General features: G+C 42.4%; 1 long non-coding RNA gene across 2 annotated transcripts in view; it reads right to left on the bottom strand.

The window, feature by feature from the left end:
* The window catches only part of LOC139750095 (uncharacterized), a 108202-nt gene that overhangs the window by 29214 nt on the left and 61372 nt on the right, over positions 1–17616 (bottom strand). The window lies entirely within an intron of this gene.

The following is a 17616-nucleotide window of genomic DNA, read 5'->3' on the forward strand; positions in this document are numbered from 1 at the left end:
CTTAAGCTATCACAGAAACAAAATACGCCGAGGTCAGGGGAGAAAGGGCACCTTATCTTTTTTTTTTTAACCCAGCACTAACAAACTGGTGTATACGTCCGCATAAAAGAAAAAAGAAAAAAGAATAATGCAATCCCATCAACCGCTTAGCCCGTACATGAGCAGCGTAGCCCCCTAGCGGTAGGGCGCTACACCATGGAAAACATCCCCTCCCACCCGCTTTTGTCTGCCTGTGACACGGACATTAAGCCCCATACCCCTGCTGGTGCTGCTGCCGTTGGCTGGTCCTCATCTTTAAAGCCCACACCCATCAACTGTTAAGAGTACCGCCGCCTTTGTGACGGGAGCTGATAGACCAGAGCTGTTATCTAATCATATTTTTTTTTTCTATTCTGCCTCTCACTCCACTCGGGAAGCCATAATGTAAAATGTTATAACGATAAACTGTGCTGTCGGGAGGGGGGGACTGGACGCGTGCCAGGTAGCTGAATTTTTTGAGTCATGGTAGTGGGAATATGGAGACGTGTGCGTCAGTTATTGCCGGCCAAAAAAGAGGCGTTGGCCTGCAGAAGGACCATAGCGTTATGGGTTGGATGAACAACCTGCTGCGTCGACTGCATTGTCCTTTCAGCACTAAGGGATTAACATCATTCCTGAGGTCATTCTCCAAGCAAAAACACGATCTTAAAACAGCAACGTATGATAGCTAAATCAGTGGACTATATCACCCGGAGTTAGAGATGTTGGTTCAAGCCGATAATATAAGTATGTTGGGACAGACTAAAGAATGTCTGACCGTCGGTTAATGTACATGCAGACATCTGCTCTCTCTCTCTCTCTCTCTCTCTCTCTCTCTCTCTCTCTCTCTCTCTCTCTCTCTCCTCTCTCTCTCTCCCTCCCCTGCGGACCAACGTTGTGTTCAACAATGTGGTGGAAAAATCTAACCCGGATTTATGATTTTGTTTTCTTCATAGCTCAGACTCACATTCTCATGACAAATGCAAAACGCCAGAGTTTATGATACTGCTGCATTCTGGCCCCGATGCAGTGGGAGTTCACGACGAAATGAACGATATTGTTGGAATATCTCACAAGGTGAGTGCCTCTTCCTTTATCATTTTGTTTTTCGACTAGCAGGTCTTTTGATTGTCTGAAATTAAGTGATCCATGAAAGAGAGGAAATAGAATAAATGTAAGGTGAAAAGGGCATCACTGAAGGAAAGAGAATAAGATAAAACGAGAAAGTCTAACAAAATACAAAATGTACGACAGAACAACGATACATGCAAATTCAGGTCAAGGAGACTTATAGCAACATAATTACTATCATAAAGCATATATATATATATATATATATATATATATATATATATATATATATATATATATATATATATATATATCTCGGCTAAGGAAACAGGTCAACATATCCAACATCAGCTAACTAAACACTGTGATCTACAAACCATTATCACACAAGATCAAAACAGATCCTTAGCTAACGATCATACACGGCCTTTTTTTTTTTCCCTCACTCCTGCAAGGCCCTCGACATCAGCAGTCCACAGCAACAGAATCATCTGTGTCAAGAGGACGTTCAACAGCGAGTAAACAGCTGGGTCAACAAGGCAAGTGAGAGAGGGAGAGAGAGACAGAGACGAGCACCGTGCCGCACCCCAAGAGAGGGACACCTCCCTACACCCAGAGCTCCAACGGAGGAAAAGGAATACCTCCTACGCGCCCAGCATCTATGTCAACAAGAAAAAAGAGAGAGAAAAAAAAAAGAGGGAGGGTGAGGGGGCGGAAAGGGACATGATGGATCACGTGCGCGTGCTGGAGGAGACGATGACAGAGTGGAGGATGGGAATAACATCCCGTTGAATCTCCCGTTTATTCTGCCTCGTGACACAGGTCCTGGCAGTAGGGACGGGTGGACAGAGGAGGAGGAGGAGAGGTGACTGAGGTACATAGCAAACAAGAAAGAGAATGAAGACAGGAGGAAATCCCATTTTTTTTTTTTTAACTTCCATTGTCTCTATTCATTTTCTATATTGACACTAACAAAGCCTGACCTCTTTAGCAACAGTTTCGTGTTTCATCTAATTGCTATTGATGTTATTCCAACCTTTACATCTCTTTTTTTCAACACTTGCTCACCCTTCACCCTCGAACCACTTCACAAGTGAACAATGATCATACCAAAGACACAGTCTATTCTCATCCTTTCCCTTTTGATACCCACGCAATACTCCCACCAACTACAGAATCCATCCGTTACACTAGACATATAATCTTCATATCATCATTTTTACAAGAGCAGAAAATAACGACGTCTTAGCTAGAAAAGTCATACCAGAATGAGCTCGAGAGAAAAATAGAAACATGTCATTTTTCTCCATTAATCTTGTGTCATAAGTTACGTCTTCAGGTACATTTACACCCAGCGACAGTCTGGTACAGGTGTGAATCCCTTGAGCCTGATAATCATCTCTTACGACAAAACACATTATGATTACCCCTGTCAGGGAGACCTGCTCCCCTCACTAACGAATGAGCTCATTTATATTCCGTGAAGCATTTTCATTCACCTTACTACTGGCGTGTGTTTACCCCCCACACACTCTGTGATAGTCTCCATCTCAATTGACTCTGTTTACCCCTCGACATGATGGGCACGATAATTTAACATTTTCTCCCTCTACCAGCAAGCAGTCTGGGGAGGGTTACACACTGCCTACACCCTCGTATGGCCTTAATGACCAAGTAAAATATTCCTAATGGGTACCACCTGTGTGTGGCCAACACTAACTTGCCTCATAATTCATCCGACCCTGATAAACACTGTCCTTAATAAGACGGAGTGTCGTGATGAATGGTGAGACGGAGGATCATACGCCCTCTTGGTCCAGTGTTCATAAGAAAAAAGATGTTAGCGTCAGTCAGTCACCAGCCCTTCATTATGGACATCCTGGTAGATGTATTTTGGTTACTTTCTCTCCCTCTTCATGAAGACAGATGAGCTCTCTGGTCTTAGAGAAAGCATTGCTTCATAATTCGACTACGCTTGTGTAAACGTACATATATTTTATCCAGTATCTTACACTTTTGTTGTTTTCCGACTTTAAGGATAGCATTAGGAACAGACGTTTAAGCCTTAGAGGTGAGGGGGCGGGGGAGAATCCACATTTGTCTCCTTCCTTTATTCCTTCTTCGGTGAAGTAATGATTTCGGAGAGGAAAATTTCCAACCCCAATATCTCGAGTGAGTCTGTTTGTGGTGGTCCTCGGTATTTCGAAATCATTTGTCTGGTTTTATCTCAAGTCTTTGCTTCTCAGGTTTTCTTCCTTTGTCTTGTTCTGCTTTTCTTTTTGTTCTCTAATGCACAATTTCATCTCTATTCGGTCCATTGCAGTAGTCACTGACGAATTGACATCCCAATCTTATCCTATCAACAGTGGTGTTCCTCAAGGTTCTTTCCTGTCGCCTAATTTAACTCCATCCAATTTCATAACGATGATTCTATATGACACTGTTTCCCTTCGCTCCTAATCCTTTTAATCGTTCTCTCTCTCCCGCATTGTCAATCTCCTCCCTTAATTCGGACTCATATAACATCCCGGAATGGGGAAGGAGTGGTTAGATTCAGTGATGATAAAACACAAAATTTCTACCTATACGTCCTTCCAAATGATACTCGTCCTCCTCTGCTCAATCTCAAGACATACTCATGCAAGGCATTACCATATACCCTCCACTCTGTCCTGGAATCCACACATGATCAACGCCACAAAATCTGCTTCCCAAAATCTAGGAATTGCAGTATCGGTGCCATAGTGATCTCTCAAGTTAGCAGTTATTTCATGTCTACAGGGGTTTCATTCGTCCCAGCATACCATACCGTTCACATATCTGAAGTCTTTCGTTTTTCCTTATCTTCTTTGTATTAACCAGAATGGATTCTGAAGCCTACCGTCTTAACTATTTTCTAGTCAACACCCCTTCCTAACCGCGCCGCTCTGTCTGCCGTGTTACTGCTGCTCTCTTCCTATTCTGTGAGTATTATTTTAGCTTGAATTCGTAACACGCTGCTGGCTGCTGTTTCCCACAGTTTTTGTGTACAGACCAGCCACACGAGGATTGACCTTTATGAAGCCATGGTTTTTTCCCTGTTCCTATAACCTTCCTACCTTTAAACAGTCAAGTCTAAAATGCATGTGAGGAATTGGGATTAATGTCTTCGCTGTTTGTCTTATACTCAATTTTTTCTGTCTTTAATCTCTTCAGCCACGACGGCCGTGACTGGAGCATGCATCCCCGTGTACATGCTTTACAGCAAAGAAGATAGGTACATAGATGAATGATAGATAGATAGATAGATAGATAAATAGATGAATGATAGGTAGATAGACAGATAGATAGATAGATAGATAGACTGATAGATGAATAAATAGCTACCTTGCTAGTTAGTTAGAGAGGTAAATAGGTAGGTAGGTGGACAGACAATAGATAGATAGATAGACAGTTGAAGAGATAGAAAGATGAATAAATAGATAGATAGGTAGATAGATATAGATAAATAGATAATAAGAGTGACAGGTAGAGAAATAGACAAAAGAATACTGCATATGCAGTAATTTTTTGCACATGCATGCATATTCGTATGGGCACATTTGGCCCTTCCTTCCTTCCTTCCTTCCATCCTGCCTGCCCCAGAGCTTGCCTGGCTCTGGCCCTGGTCTCTGGGGAAGCCGTTCTCCTCCCCCCATCTTTAGGGAACAAGATATCGGGCAGTAGATTTGACTTAACCCAATTTTCGTCCTCGTGATTCGCATGTAACACAGGGAACTAATTAACTTTTGCCGGCAGATTCGGTGAGATTATTATCATTAACCCTTATTACAACCTTTCGTCTCGTGGAGAAGTCTGGGAACATCTAATTTGCATATAAACGATGGGAATATTTGGCTAGACGGGAAAATTAGACGTCTATTGTCTGGGTACCTTCAGTGGCGAGCCAATCGTCATACGCGTTCGGTCAAGTCCTGATGATCATAATTTCTTACTTTGGGAAATATTGGTCGAGTTATATATACGTCAATTGATTTGTATTGATTATCTTTATGTATGATTGTGTATATCTCATTTCTAATATCGCTATTGGTGTACTATCATTGCTATCATTGTCATTATCGTTATTATCATTGTTATCATTATTACTATTATTTTTATCACTATAAATATTGTTATTATCATTATTATTGTTATAGCAATAATAATAATGGTGATGATGATAATAATGATAATAATAATAATAATAATAATGATAATATCAATGATAATACTAATAACATGATAATAATAATAGTAATAATAATGATAGTAATAATAATAATAATAATAATAATAATAATAATGATAATGATAATGATAATAGTAATGATAATGATAGTAATAATAATGATAGTAATAATAATAATGATGATGATAATGATAATAATTATTATCAGTTATCTGCATTGGTGTTCCCGGACTCCGCACACAAGTCGTTACATTGTGAAGGAAAAGTCACCGACGAGCCTGCTTCATCGACGACCAGTTAAAAGCATGACCTTGACGTAGGTCTCCTTGCTTGGAAGGAGTCCACCATTCCCCTGCTCCTGCTTGGAGTGTGGTTTCGAAATTGAAAAAGCACTAAAACAAGACAATCAAAGGTTGTATACTTGGCTGACTTCCTAGGCTCTGTAACATGAACTAACTCACCTCACAGGGGATAAATCTCATACGGTCACTTCATTGATTGAAACAATGACACTAAAGATATTCGTTGGCATTAGTAATATCTTTCGAGTTAATTGAGCATAAAATGCAAAAAGGCTAGGTTAATGGCATTCTTCCTTTTCAGTCAGTTCATTTAAATACAATTCAAATAACCCTGAATTTAAGTTCCTTCGACACACACACACACACACACACACACACACACACACAATCATATATAAAAGTAATATTGCTTTTAGCTCACCAGAGTCTTCATAATCAAGGAGTCCTCTGTTATTCTCTTTAGGGGGATTCGAGTGGGCTGACTCGAAGGGCTTGTTATCAGCGTGATCAAGACTCAGGTCAGGTTTTGTAGTCATCCTCTCTCTGCTGAAGGGAACTTCCTATACGACCATGAATATAGAAGATAGAGCTCCGACGGCAACAGAACACAGTGCATGGAGTAGCATTCCACTAAGAACTGCCAACAGCCTCTCTTACCCTCGTTGTGAGTCAACACGTAGCCGTTAATGAAGACTAAAGTAATCGAGATAAATGATTTAGTAGTAATATACATACATCACCACTGTGGACTTGGGTACGAATCCAACGTATTGGCATAGGATTCAATATTGATTTATGTGACTCCTCCAATAAAAAAGGAGAAAAAAAAATTTGCCGGTGTTGAATTAGCCGTCGTAATTCATCCGTAAAAGACAGTCACTCTTATCCAAGATTAAGATCTTAATGAAGGCTTAATAGACTGGTACACAGTGACTGGGTCTGTCCTTATCGCCCACCATGACACAGGAATGCACAGTGGAATCTATTATTGAAAACAAGAAGTTGAACATTGAGGTTAAAATGTCTATTGCCAACGAGACTTCTCATAAAAAATGATTACGGCTGACCAACCCCCAATAGAAAGGCCTGAAATCAGAGATGATTTAGAAAATGGTATTAACGTCACTTGGCGGGTTATTGCATTAGATTTTAATTGGTTTCCATACTTCATGTCCAGATGCAAAGATGGGGAGGAGAGAAACAGTGAATTACGATATTGAAAAGAAGAAAATGTGTCTACATACTCCTTCCTGCTCCACAAGTCTATTCATATCATTCTGAAGCTTCTGCAGCACTCAAGAAGTTAGCCTACGTCCACCGGCTGAGACCGTCGGTCGTAAATGCTGTGTGTGAATCTATGTTCAGAGAGTTAGGGGCGGTTGAGTGGTAAGGACTCTGTGTCTCCTTTATGGTAGAAGAGTCTGGGAATATGCTGTGTTATTACGGTGTTGGGTGATGCCCACAGCGTAAGCCGGGGGAGTATGACTCGTGCTTGTCTAGAGAGTATGGTTTCTGATGGACTGGAGTTTAAGATTGTGTTGAGAGGCCGGCAGTTTAGTGCTGGTCTGATTATTTCAGTGCGCATATGTTTTGTCAGTGTTATATTTTTTTTTATATTTGGGAACAGAGGTTACCGAGTTCTGAGATACGGTTAAGCTTTTTGTATCTGCTTGGGGGTTGGTGGTTGGTTATAGAGGGTTGGAAATGAAATGCCATAAGACAATATTTGGAGTGAGTACGATATGTCATGTTGATCATGTAAGGAATGACAATGTAAGAGAGATCCAAGATAAAAAGTGGAGTATGACTGAGAGACCTGATCAGCGTGTGCTGAAGTGGTTTGGTCATATGAAGAAGATGAGCGAAGAGAGACTATGCGGATATATATATATATATATATATATATATATATATATATATATATATATATATATATATATATATTTTTTTATTATACTTTGTCGCTGTCTCCCGCGTTTGCGAGGTAGCGCAAGGAAACAGACGAAAGAAATGGCCCAACCCCCCCCCCCATACACATGTATATACATACGTCCACACACGCAAATATACATACCTACACAGCTTTCCATGGTTTACCCCAGACGCTTCACATGCCTTGATTCAATCCACTGACAGCACGTCAACCCCGGTATACCACATCGCTCCAATTCACTCTATTCCTTGCCCTCCTTTCACCCTCCTGCATGTTCAGGCCCCGATCACACAAAATCTTTTTCACTCCATCTTTCCACCTCCAATTTGGTCTCCCTCTTCTCCTCGTTCCCTCCACCTCCGACACACACACACATATATATATATATATATATATATATATATATATATATATATATATATATATATATATTATCCCTGGGGATAGGGGAGAAAGAATACTTCCCACGTATTCCCTGCGTGTCGTAGAAGGCGACTAAAAGGGAAGGGAGTGGAGGGCTGGAAATCCTCCCCTCTCGTTTTGTTTTTTTTCCAAAAGAAGGAACAGAGAAGGGGGCCAGGTGAGGATATTCCCTCAAAGGCCCAGTCCTCTGCTCTTAACGCTACCTCGCTATCGCGGGAAATGGCGAATAGTATAAGATATATATATATATATATATATATATATATATATATATATATATATATATATATATATATATATATATATATATATATATCAAAATTGGAAGTGTTGGAATCTATTGTGAGATAGAGAGATTATATGCTTGTGAGCTGAAAGCCAGCAGTCCACGTGTGGGTGAGGCAGAAGGAAATGACATCAACTTGGGCCAAAGGACTGAAACTTAATGAAGCGATGAGTTACCGCGCAACCATCGCTGACCCTCAAGATACTAAGGAGGGCAGTACTGGTAATATACCTCCCTGGTCGGTGGCTGCCTAGCACCTAATCAGTACCGACAGAGAGAGAGAGAGAGAGAGAGAGAGAGAGAGAGAGAGAGAGAGAGAGAGAGAATATCACAGACTCTTCTCAACAGAAACGGGTCACTCCCTCCAGTTGACATATACAGTCGTCGTACCTAGGCGAGGTGCAGTGACTGCCGCAGCGATTCCCTGCATCACACACCGCCACCATTACCACAGTAAATATTAGGGTCTGCCTCACGTGAGGTTAAACAAGGTTTACAGACCAAAAGAAGTCACTGGAGATAAGATGTTTAATGTGACCTACATTACCTATCTTGACGTTAGTTATTTTCTCAGGTGTGTCTGTGTGTGTGTGTGTGTGTGTGTGTGTGTGTGTGTGTGTGTGTGTTCTATTCGGCAAGAGATATCATAATTAGCAGAGGTGTTGGAGGTTTTTGTTTATTATTCTGAGGTGGTTTGGTCGAGATACTGAAGCATTAATTCCGAGACTGTTTCATTTTCTTTGTACTGAAAATTTTCCCTGGTACGCATAACTAAATCCTGCTTACTAAATCCCTGGTACATAGAAGCCCACATGGGAATAATGTTCAACATAGTCATTGGTATATATCGTCACCCTTACACCTTCTCTTGACTGGGTATGGTAATCTTTTAAGTTTAAAAAAGGAGTAATCAATTACAACCCTAGAAATGAGATCGTGCGAAATCTGGAGACACTCACAGTTTGTATAATGTTATTCTGAGAAATGTTTTTTTCTTTTGGTAATCTTACACAGTTTGTCAAGACTAAGCCGATTGACTGACTGACTGACCACGAGAAGGCGCGTGTCAGAACATACGCGTTCGACAACATGGGTCGAGGCTGTGGCTTCTAGGTAACAACCACGTACGACCAACCTACTGGATAAGAAGTGGATGTCCAACTCAGTGAAGGAGAAAAGTGTTCAAATCTTAAAGAAAAAATCATTATCCATCGAACGCTAAAAAAGAAAAGGAAAAACATTGGAAAAAGAAAGATTATTCTTTTTTTCGTCCCTCCCCCAGACACAACGTTTCAAGATGGCGACCCAGATCAGCGATGAACAACGTCACTAACCTCCAGGGATCACAAAATGGCTGCCACGTTCACAGAGAACACAATCCCGCACTCGACGTCCCCGTGAACCGTTCTTCGAGCCGATGAATAAACGATGGCGTGACTCTGGGCGACAGACCACAAAAGCCGGAACCTATATAAGGACGACTAATCTCCGCCCCGAACCCATTACCCACGTCAGAGAGCGATTCAGTGAAGAAGAGGAATGGGACTGAAGTAGAATTAGTGACCGATACAACAGGATGGAGGTGGTGGAGGTGGACTGCTGTCGTGTGTGTTGTGCTTGAGAGCATGGTGCCAGGACCGAAGGCAGTGATAGGAGCAGCGTGGCGAGTTGTTATGTAATGTCTCTCTCTCTCTCTTCTCTCTCTCTCTCTCTCTCTCTCTCTCTCTCTCTCTGCCCACGGTAGATAAGTATGTAGTGAGTGAGGCGACAGAGAGAGAGAGAGAGAGAGAGAGAGAGAGAGAGAGAGAGAGAGAGAGAGAGAGAGAGAGAGTAAAAAAGTGTTATTTGTCAAGCACAATGTGAGGTGAGCGCTACGGGCTAGCCCCACCCACCTGGCCTAAAGTAAAATCTCGTTATAAAGGCATTCGTTACGTTACGAGGTTGGGTGGAAGTTGCTCTCCCTGTAATGTGTTCTGAACCCTCACGTAGAATGAGAAAAGGAGAAAGACTTTTTTTCTGTCTCTCGTTTGCGTGAATTGGGAAAATTGAAATCCACCTGGACACAACTACATTTTCTTTCGATATTGTAATTTCTTTTTTGGATGGGTGTGTCCGTGCGAACACATGCACTATGTCGTCCACACTACAACGGACAGGGTTTGATAAGGAACCTGCTTCCCAGAAATCATATAATTTCCTTTTCCCCATTTTACCGTTTGTATTTTCTATCACAGCAGAACAATATCCCGATTCCCAGCACCCACTTTATCAGCCTACGGTAAGTGCTTTTCCACTGAACCGCATATGCTTTCCCATTTCCCGACGTCCATTTCCCCACTTCATAAAATGCGTTTCTCCAGTCCATGGCAACTGTTTTCCTCTAAGACTACGACATGTATTTACTCGAACTTCAATCGACGGAAACTCTCTGTTCCTTTAAACCATTCCCTTCCCCAGTTCCTTGAATCTACTTCCTCCTTCCCCACACCCTCTGAGGTTTACGATCTCACTCGGCACCAGGGAGTAACGTCTGCATCAACGCCAGCTCTGAGTGTCAGCTCGACCTTCACCAACGTTTGCGCCACCAGCGCCAAATACGATGGTGAACCTGCTTGCACAAAAAATGGAGGTGGAGACGGAGGAGGAGGAGCGAGCGAGCGAGCGAGCGAGGGATGGTGGGAGGGTGAGTGGAGTGAGCTATTTGGGATTCTAATAACATTCTTGTTGATCTGTTGTCGTCTCTGGACGTCGATCATATCAGCAACGACATGATTATCCCATCAGAGTCTGGGAGGATGGATGTGCCCACGGGCGACAGGCAGGCAGAGGAGACGAAGGGGGAAAAAATATGCAGAGTTCTGTATTGATAAGAGTATAATTTGGCACTACACTGTCTCGTCTTATGTCGTAGCTATTGGGAATATTATGTTCAATTTTTGATATATCTATGCACGCATGTAGATTGCAACGCGGCCGTAAACATGCAAATACAATGATACACTTACCCGCAGGCACACAGACAATTACACACAAATAGACTGATGCACACAAGCACAAATATATATAGACTCTCGCAGACATAGCACACACACACACACCCACCCACACACACACATACATAAACCTATGTACTCTCTCTCTCTCTCTCTCTCTCTCTCTCTCTCTCTCTCTCTCTCTCTCTCTCAGACAATTTTCACTCCTTTATCCCAGGTTTCTGTCTTTTCTCTCTGCCTCATCCACACGTGGGCTTTCAGTCCACACACATGCAATCTTTCCATCTCATAAACAACGCTTGACAGCACTGCCACAGAACACTCTTAAGTTAGCTCCGAGGGCGCCACGCCGATGTCATAAATTTCTAGGGATGAACTGTACACATGAAATCGATGTGAACCATTCACCTTTAGGAGCCCAGGATTCGAACCCAGGTCACATAAATGAGAATCAGTGAACATATCTTGGGCGTCGAGAGGTGAATGGCTTTCACAGACGGCTGCCTTAATGGAGTCCCTCACAATGGCTTCACTCTTAAACGCTTAAACTCGACAATGGAGTTCCTTAAGAAGCAGGTCCTTCTTCATCCCTCTTCAGTCTTTTCCTACACGATCTCCCACAACTTCTAGCAGACCAGAACATACGCAAACAACCCATAGTCACATCACAACACTCCTGACACCATAGTATCAACGCCAAACATGCAGCAGTACATAACACAGCTGGAGCAATGGCTCAGTCCAGATCAGAATGGCTTCGTCTACACAGAAGTCTTCGATCATTTTTCAATCCCAGATAGAAATAGATCCAGCTTACACCCTCCACTCACCTTGAATGGATAATTTCTCTCACTGAACAAAGCAATAATCATTCCATGCATCAAAAATGAAACACCCATGGCGGCTATACATCACATCAAAAATATTAACACAAAAGCAGACTAAGTGCCCTCAAAACACTATCTGGCATCGGATTTGGACCAGAAAAGAAATCCTTAAACATCTTGTATAAACATTTCATCCTCGCTGTTCTTGATTACGGATATCCACCCTGGTTTTCCGCCCTCTCAAAAGCAAATATAACAAAGCTACAATTCACACAAAATAGTAAACTTAGTGCAATCACTAGCTGCCAAGCAACCACAAGTACATGCTACCTACACAATGAAACAAAGATCCTCCCAATACTGTTCCACCTCAGCATGCCCGGCGCTCAATTCTGCGCAACAGCACTGGACCCCTTCCACCCTAACTACTCCCTAACTAAGAACTAAAAAGCTTAACCCTGCCTCACACATTGGTAACCTTTACACTCAGATCCCACTAACCCCAACAAATATAAATGGCAAAACACATACGTACTGAAATAACCTAACAAACGGTAAATAGCCGCCTTTCCAAACTATCATGCAAACAATCATCAGAGGCCACACTCCCCAGACAAACACGAGTCACATATGATCGTCTACACTTTGGACATCACCCATCGCTACGACACTACAAATACCGTTTCATTCTATACCACAACGAAAATACAGAATATTTACGACTCGGTTATTACGCACTCTTCCCCCCCCCCACGTAGACACACACAAGGACACTACACTTATGACCTAAGGCTCCTAGAGCGCTGCGGGAGTTTCATAATGATAAAAAGGACTCCTACTGGACTCCTTGGACGGAAAGTAATTGTATAAACTTACACACACACACACACACACACACACACACACATGCACACACATCTGTGTTGAGTTAGAACGTATGCCCATTCTTGCAATAATATTAATAGTAATAATAATAATAACAATTAATAAGAATAATAATTAATAAGAATAACAATAATAATAATAATTATAATAATAATGATAAATGATAATGATAATCATGATAATGATAATAATAATAATGATAATGATGATTTTATTTTGTATTGTCAATAGTAATTGTGGATTTTCGCGTTGCCATGTCGAGTGTGCACCACACAAATGTAACTAATTTTCGTGACTGATACCATTTAGCGAGGAATGGGAGGCAGGTTTCTTCATATACAAATGCGGCTGTGGACTCATCAGGTGTAGCAGTCCCTGCTAGAGGGAGGGAGGGAGGAACTGTGGCAGTAAGTTTGTGGCATACTCTCATGTCTTGTTGGGATCTAACTCTATTCTTCATACATATGGACGATGATCTAAAACGCAGTTGCCTCCACGTCGTTCTGTCTATAGTGATGGCTGGCTTCCCATGTCTTGTGGTCCGTCTCTCATGCTCTGTAGTTAGCTAGACCTCAGGAATTCCCTCCATCTGAGGTTTGTAGTGTGAGCTTCCTTGCTTTGTTGGCTGCAGAGCGCTACTTTTGGTACATATGCTGGTGTCCTCCAGATGAAGCATAGATCCAACTCGACGAAGCAGGGCTATCAAAATTATGCTTTCAAAACCTCGGGTTCTGTACACTACATTTAGAAGAGGCAGAACAATGCTCTACATGCACATAACCCTTTAATGATGCCAGAGCCGTGGCTAACAGTGCAGTGGTTGGCTGGGTGTCTGTTTTTTTTTGGGTATTAAAAGGCCTATCAACTGCCAGGTTCATTAAAGCTAACATTAAGCTTCATCCACCCACCTGACAATCTTTTTTAGCACCTTCTCCAGTTGTTAGGGATAATTCTTAGCCCACATACACTCTCACTATGCATGTGAACCATGGGAGAGGGAGAACTACTGCGTAATGTGAGCCAACAACGCCACTTCCCTCACTAAGTCATTCCGTATCATCCCGGTCTTCCCAGGCAGCAATGTCTCAGAACCGTACAAAGAAATAAAGAATATGTTGCTTTGCACATCATATGACAATAACTACGATCTTATATGTAAAGCGAGCTGTAACTGAATGGAACGCTTGCCTAACAGCAGAGAAAATGAGGCTTGGGGAAGGATCCAAGGGCGCACCCGGTCGATAACCACAACACGGGTGATTTAAACCTGATGTGTGGAAGGGAAAGGCTTGTGTGAAGTGCCCTGACGTTGTACAGATACTCTGTCTTTAGCGGATGTTGTCTGGGTTATTGAAAGGAGCGGATGACTGATATGTGGACGGTAGAGTCTGCCTGAATATATGATGCATTTACGGCATCTTGATACGTCATTGATAAATCATCAGTATGTTTATCTGTTCGAGCGCCAAAATGCAAATGTCTTCTCCTGCTGGGGACAATAGGAGAACAGAGTCACAGACTGAGGCCACCTGGTGTGACAGATGGAGGCCACATTCTGCCATAATAAAGATAAAACTAAAAGGGGTCGTGTTCTTTAGGGAAAGCTTCGAATCGCCGGAGAGATAACGAATCATGAGACAGTTTGCTTACGCGGGCTTGTAGAAATATCCCCGCTACGAGACTCTTACAGTCAACATCGACTATGTTTTCGACCTCACCAAAAGCTTTGAATTCACGGTAGAGTGCGGTTAGATAACATGCCTTACACCGCCCACCACACTGGGTGCTTTTAAACTCTCGTCTCGTGGCCTACCCCTGCTGGCACCGTAGCACGGTTAGTGGGAGATAATCGTTTCCTGCACCTTAGATACAAGAGAGCAAACAGATCTCAAAGTAACAAGGAACATGTGATGTTCTCGTACACACAAATATACACAAATAGAAGAACACACGCTGTCTATCTATACTTGTATTCATCTGTCTGACGACTCATTTAACAACATTCATTGAACAGCATTAGGTCCTAATAGACTCTGGCGTCAGGCGAAGGTTATTTAGATGAGAGATATGGATAATGTTTTGTAAACAGTTATTCAAATGCAGTTAATGTTTCCTCACGTGTAACACCACTTAGCAATCAGAATGGAAGACATCACATACTACTTTTCCTGTCGAAGATACTGGGAAAAGTGGCATATTAACAAGAACAATTTGACAGACAACGTACTTTAAGACTAGTGATGAATAAATTTCAAGGAAAGGAGAGAATGTGTAGTGAGCCTCAGACAAACTCCAAAGATGGTCTGATGTATGGTTGATGAAGTTCAACTCGAGTGTATTGAAGGTAATTACGGTATAGGGCATCGAAAGAAGGCCTCGATATGAATATCATCTGGCAGGAGAGAAGCAAAGGAGACAAACTGTCTGCTGGCAAATACTAGAATAACTCTCACCTACATAGATAAAGAAATATTCAGCAAGCTTTTCGTATCCTACATTAAGCCAAAGCTAGGATATGGGTCTCAAGTTTGGTTACTGCATTCAAAGAAACGCGAAGAACTGACAAAGAAAATCCGGTGGAAGGCAACAAAGATGGTACCAGAAGTAAAATACATGGATTACAAGGAAACGTTAAAGGCCATAGATCTGTTCACCAAGGAAGAAAGAAGAGAAGGGGTTGACCTGATCATAGATTTTGAGTTTCCAAGCCAGTTTGTTGATGTCAACGGCGGACACAGTTCTTCGCGATGCAAAGACAGAGGAACCAGAAGCCATAACATGAAATCAAGAAAAAAAAGAAAGAAAAAAGATATCAAAGAAGTATTTTGATAGCAGAAGAGCAATGGTTGAATGGAATTAACTGAATGATGAAACTGTGAATGTGAACAGCATACAGAAGCTGGAAAAGTTGTACGAGTGTATAGAAAGTGTGAGATGGGGTCCCCATGAGCGTAAAGCTCCATCTTCGCACAATACAATAGATAGTTACACGCACTCAAATACATACACATATACATACATTGATATCATCATACATATATACATAAAGAAACTACCACAGTACATACAAGTACCTACGACGTGAGCCCGTCCTGCTCACCCCAGAGAGACAGACAGACAGATACACAAGTTGAAAATGAGCTATAACTTTAGACATGGATACGAATGTACACTAACTAACAAAGGACTAGAAACAGACGAACAAACATGGCTCACATACACGAACAGATAAAGCGTGATGGATAAATGAAGACGGATTTTCAAGGGTTCTTATTTTTCTTTGAGATAAGTAATTCAAACTTATCTCCATCGAAGCCCAGAACACCGACCAGATATCTGGACCTCCCGTGTTATCTGGAGGGAAGGTGAGGTCAGATATGAAGGTGTTCTTATCGGCATTCTGCGTTCCCTGGGCTCTTGCCATTCCCCCAGAGTTCAGTGATCTGTTACGGAATGATCACAGATCTCCTCGTCATAATTTTCTCAGGCTAATACGGAGTTGGGAATATATGAGATAGTGTGAGATCGGCGCCCAGCTATTAATTAACCGCAGTTTGTCAAATACATTGGCTTTGCTCAGACGGCGCAATGAGCTAATTATATAGAATGAGGCCGGAGTCGCCCGGAGAGCGAATCAGGTTGAACGTACGTGGCAGGTTTGTTGTTATAGCGCCCCTACTGAACATCTCGTGTACGTGGTGGACTTACTCGTCTTTGCCATCTAGTCGTCCTTGTAAGTCATCTACGTATGTCACTCTCTCACCTAAAGTTATCATGTTTTATTCCTCCACGTCACATTATCACCTACACAGCTCACGGCGTACCTCAGGTTATCACCTAGAAAACCCAGAGAGTCAGTCCAGTAGCTTGTCTTCCCATCGACGTCACTCACCCATGTAACCTCTACTGCCACCTCCATATCTCAGTTCTGAAGAGAGAGAGAGAGAGAGAGAGAGAGAGAGAGAGAGAGAGAGAGAGAGAGAGAGAGAGAGAGAGAGAGAGAGAGAGACTCATCCGCACTTCCTGCCACCCTCTACCACCCGTGGTCACTAATTGCCAACCAATATTTGACACCGCCGTGCCAACAATGCCTACATTAGCACCAGCGCCACAGTACACTGCCGATCATCGCAGTACAACCACAGTACATCCCCCCCCCCCGACCCCAAAAGTACGTACTACAACCACAAGAACAACGACACAAGGAGATCTCAACACACAGCTAACAACACACCACACTGCCTTTACCCCGGCGCACAACCACTATCGCAAAACACCGTCTCCTCCTCCACCACAACAGGACGCTGCACCCACTGGCGTCCTGACGATCACTATTACCTTGATATATTGGTCACCGCATCAAACCTCAGCATCATAACTTGCTGCCTACCTTCTATTCTTCCCGCGAAGCCATCACGGTAATCGAGGGAATTAACTTCAGTTCATATTCAGACAATGATGCCTGGACTAGTTCTCTGTCTGAGTCAGTCGGACATTAGGCCCTAATAGATTCCCGCGTCACGCAAGGGTTGTATAGATGCACGGAGAGGAGGACAGTGTTTTCTAAACATTGATACAAACACTTGTTAATAATGGCTCTGCACGGTAGCGCCTCTGATAAGACCAGTTAACAATCAGAATGCAATGCTACTACTACTCTTCCTATCT

Source organism: Panulirus ornatus, chromosome 9 (genome assembly GCF_036320965.1).
Source record: "Panulirus ornatus isolate Po-2019 chromosome 9, ASM3632096v1, whole genome shotgun sequence".
NCBI classification, from domain to species: Eukaryota; Metazoa; Arthropoda; class Malacostraca; order Decapoda; family Palinuridae; genus Panulirus; species Panulirus ornatus.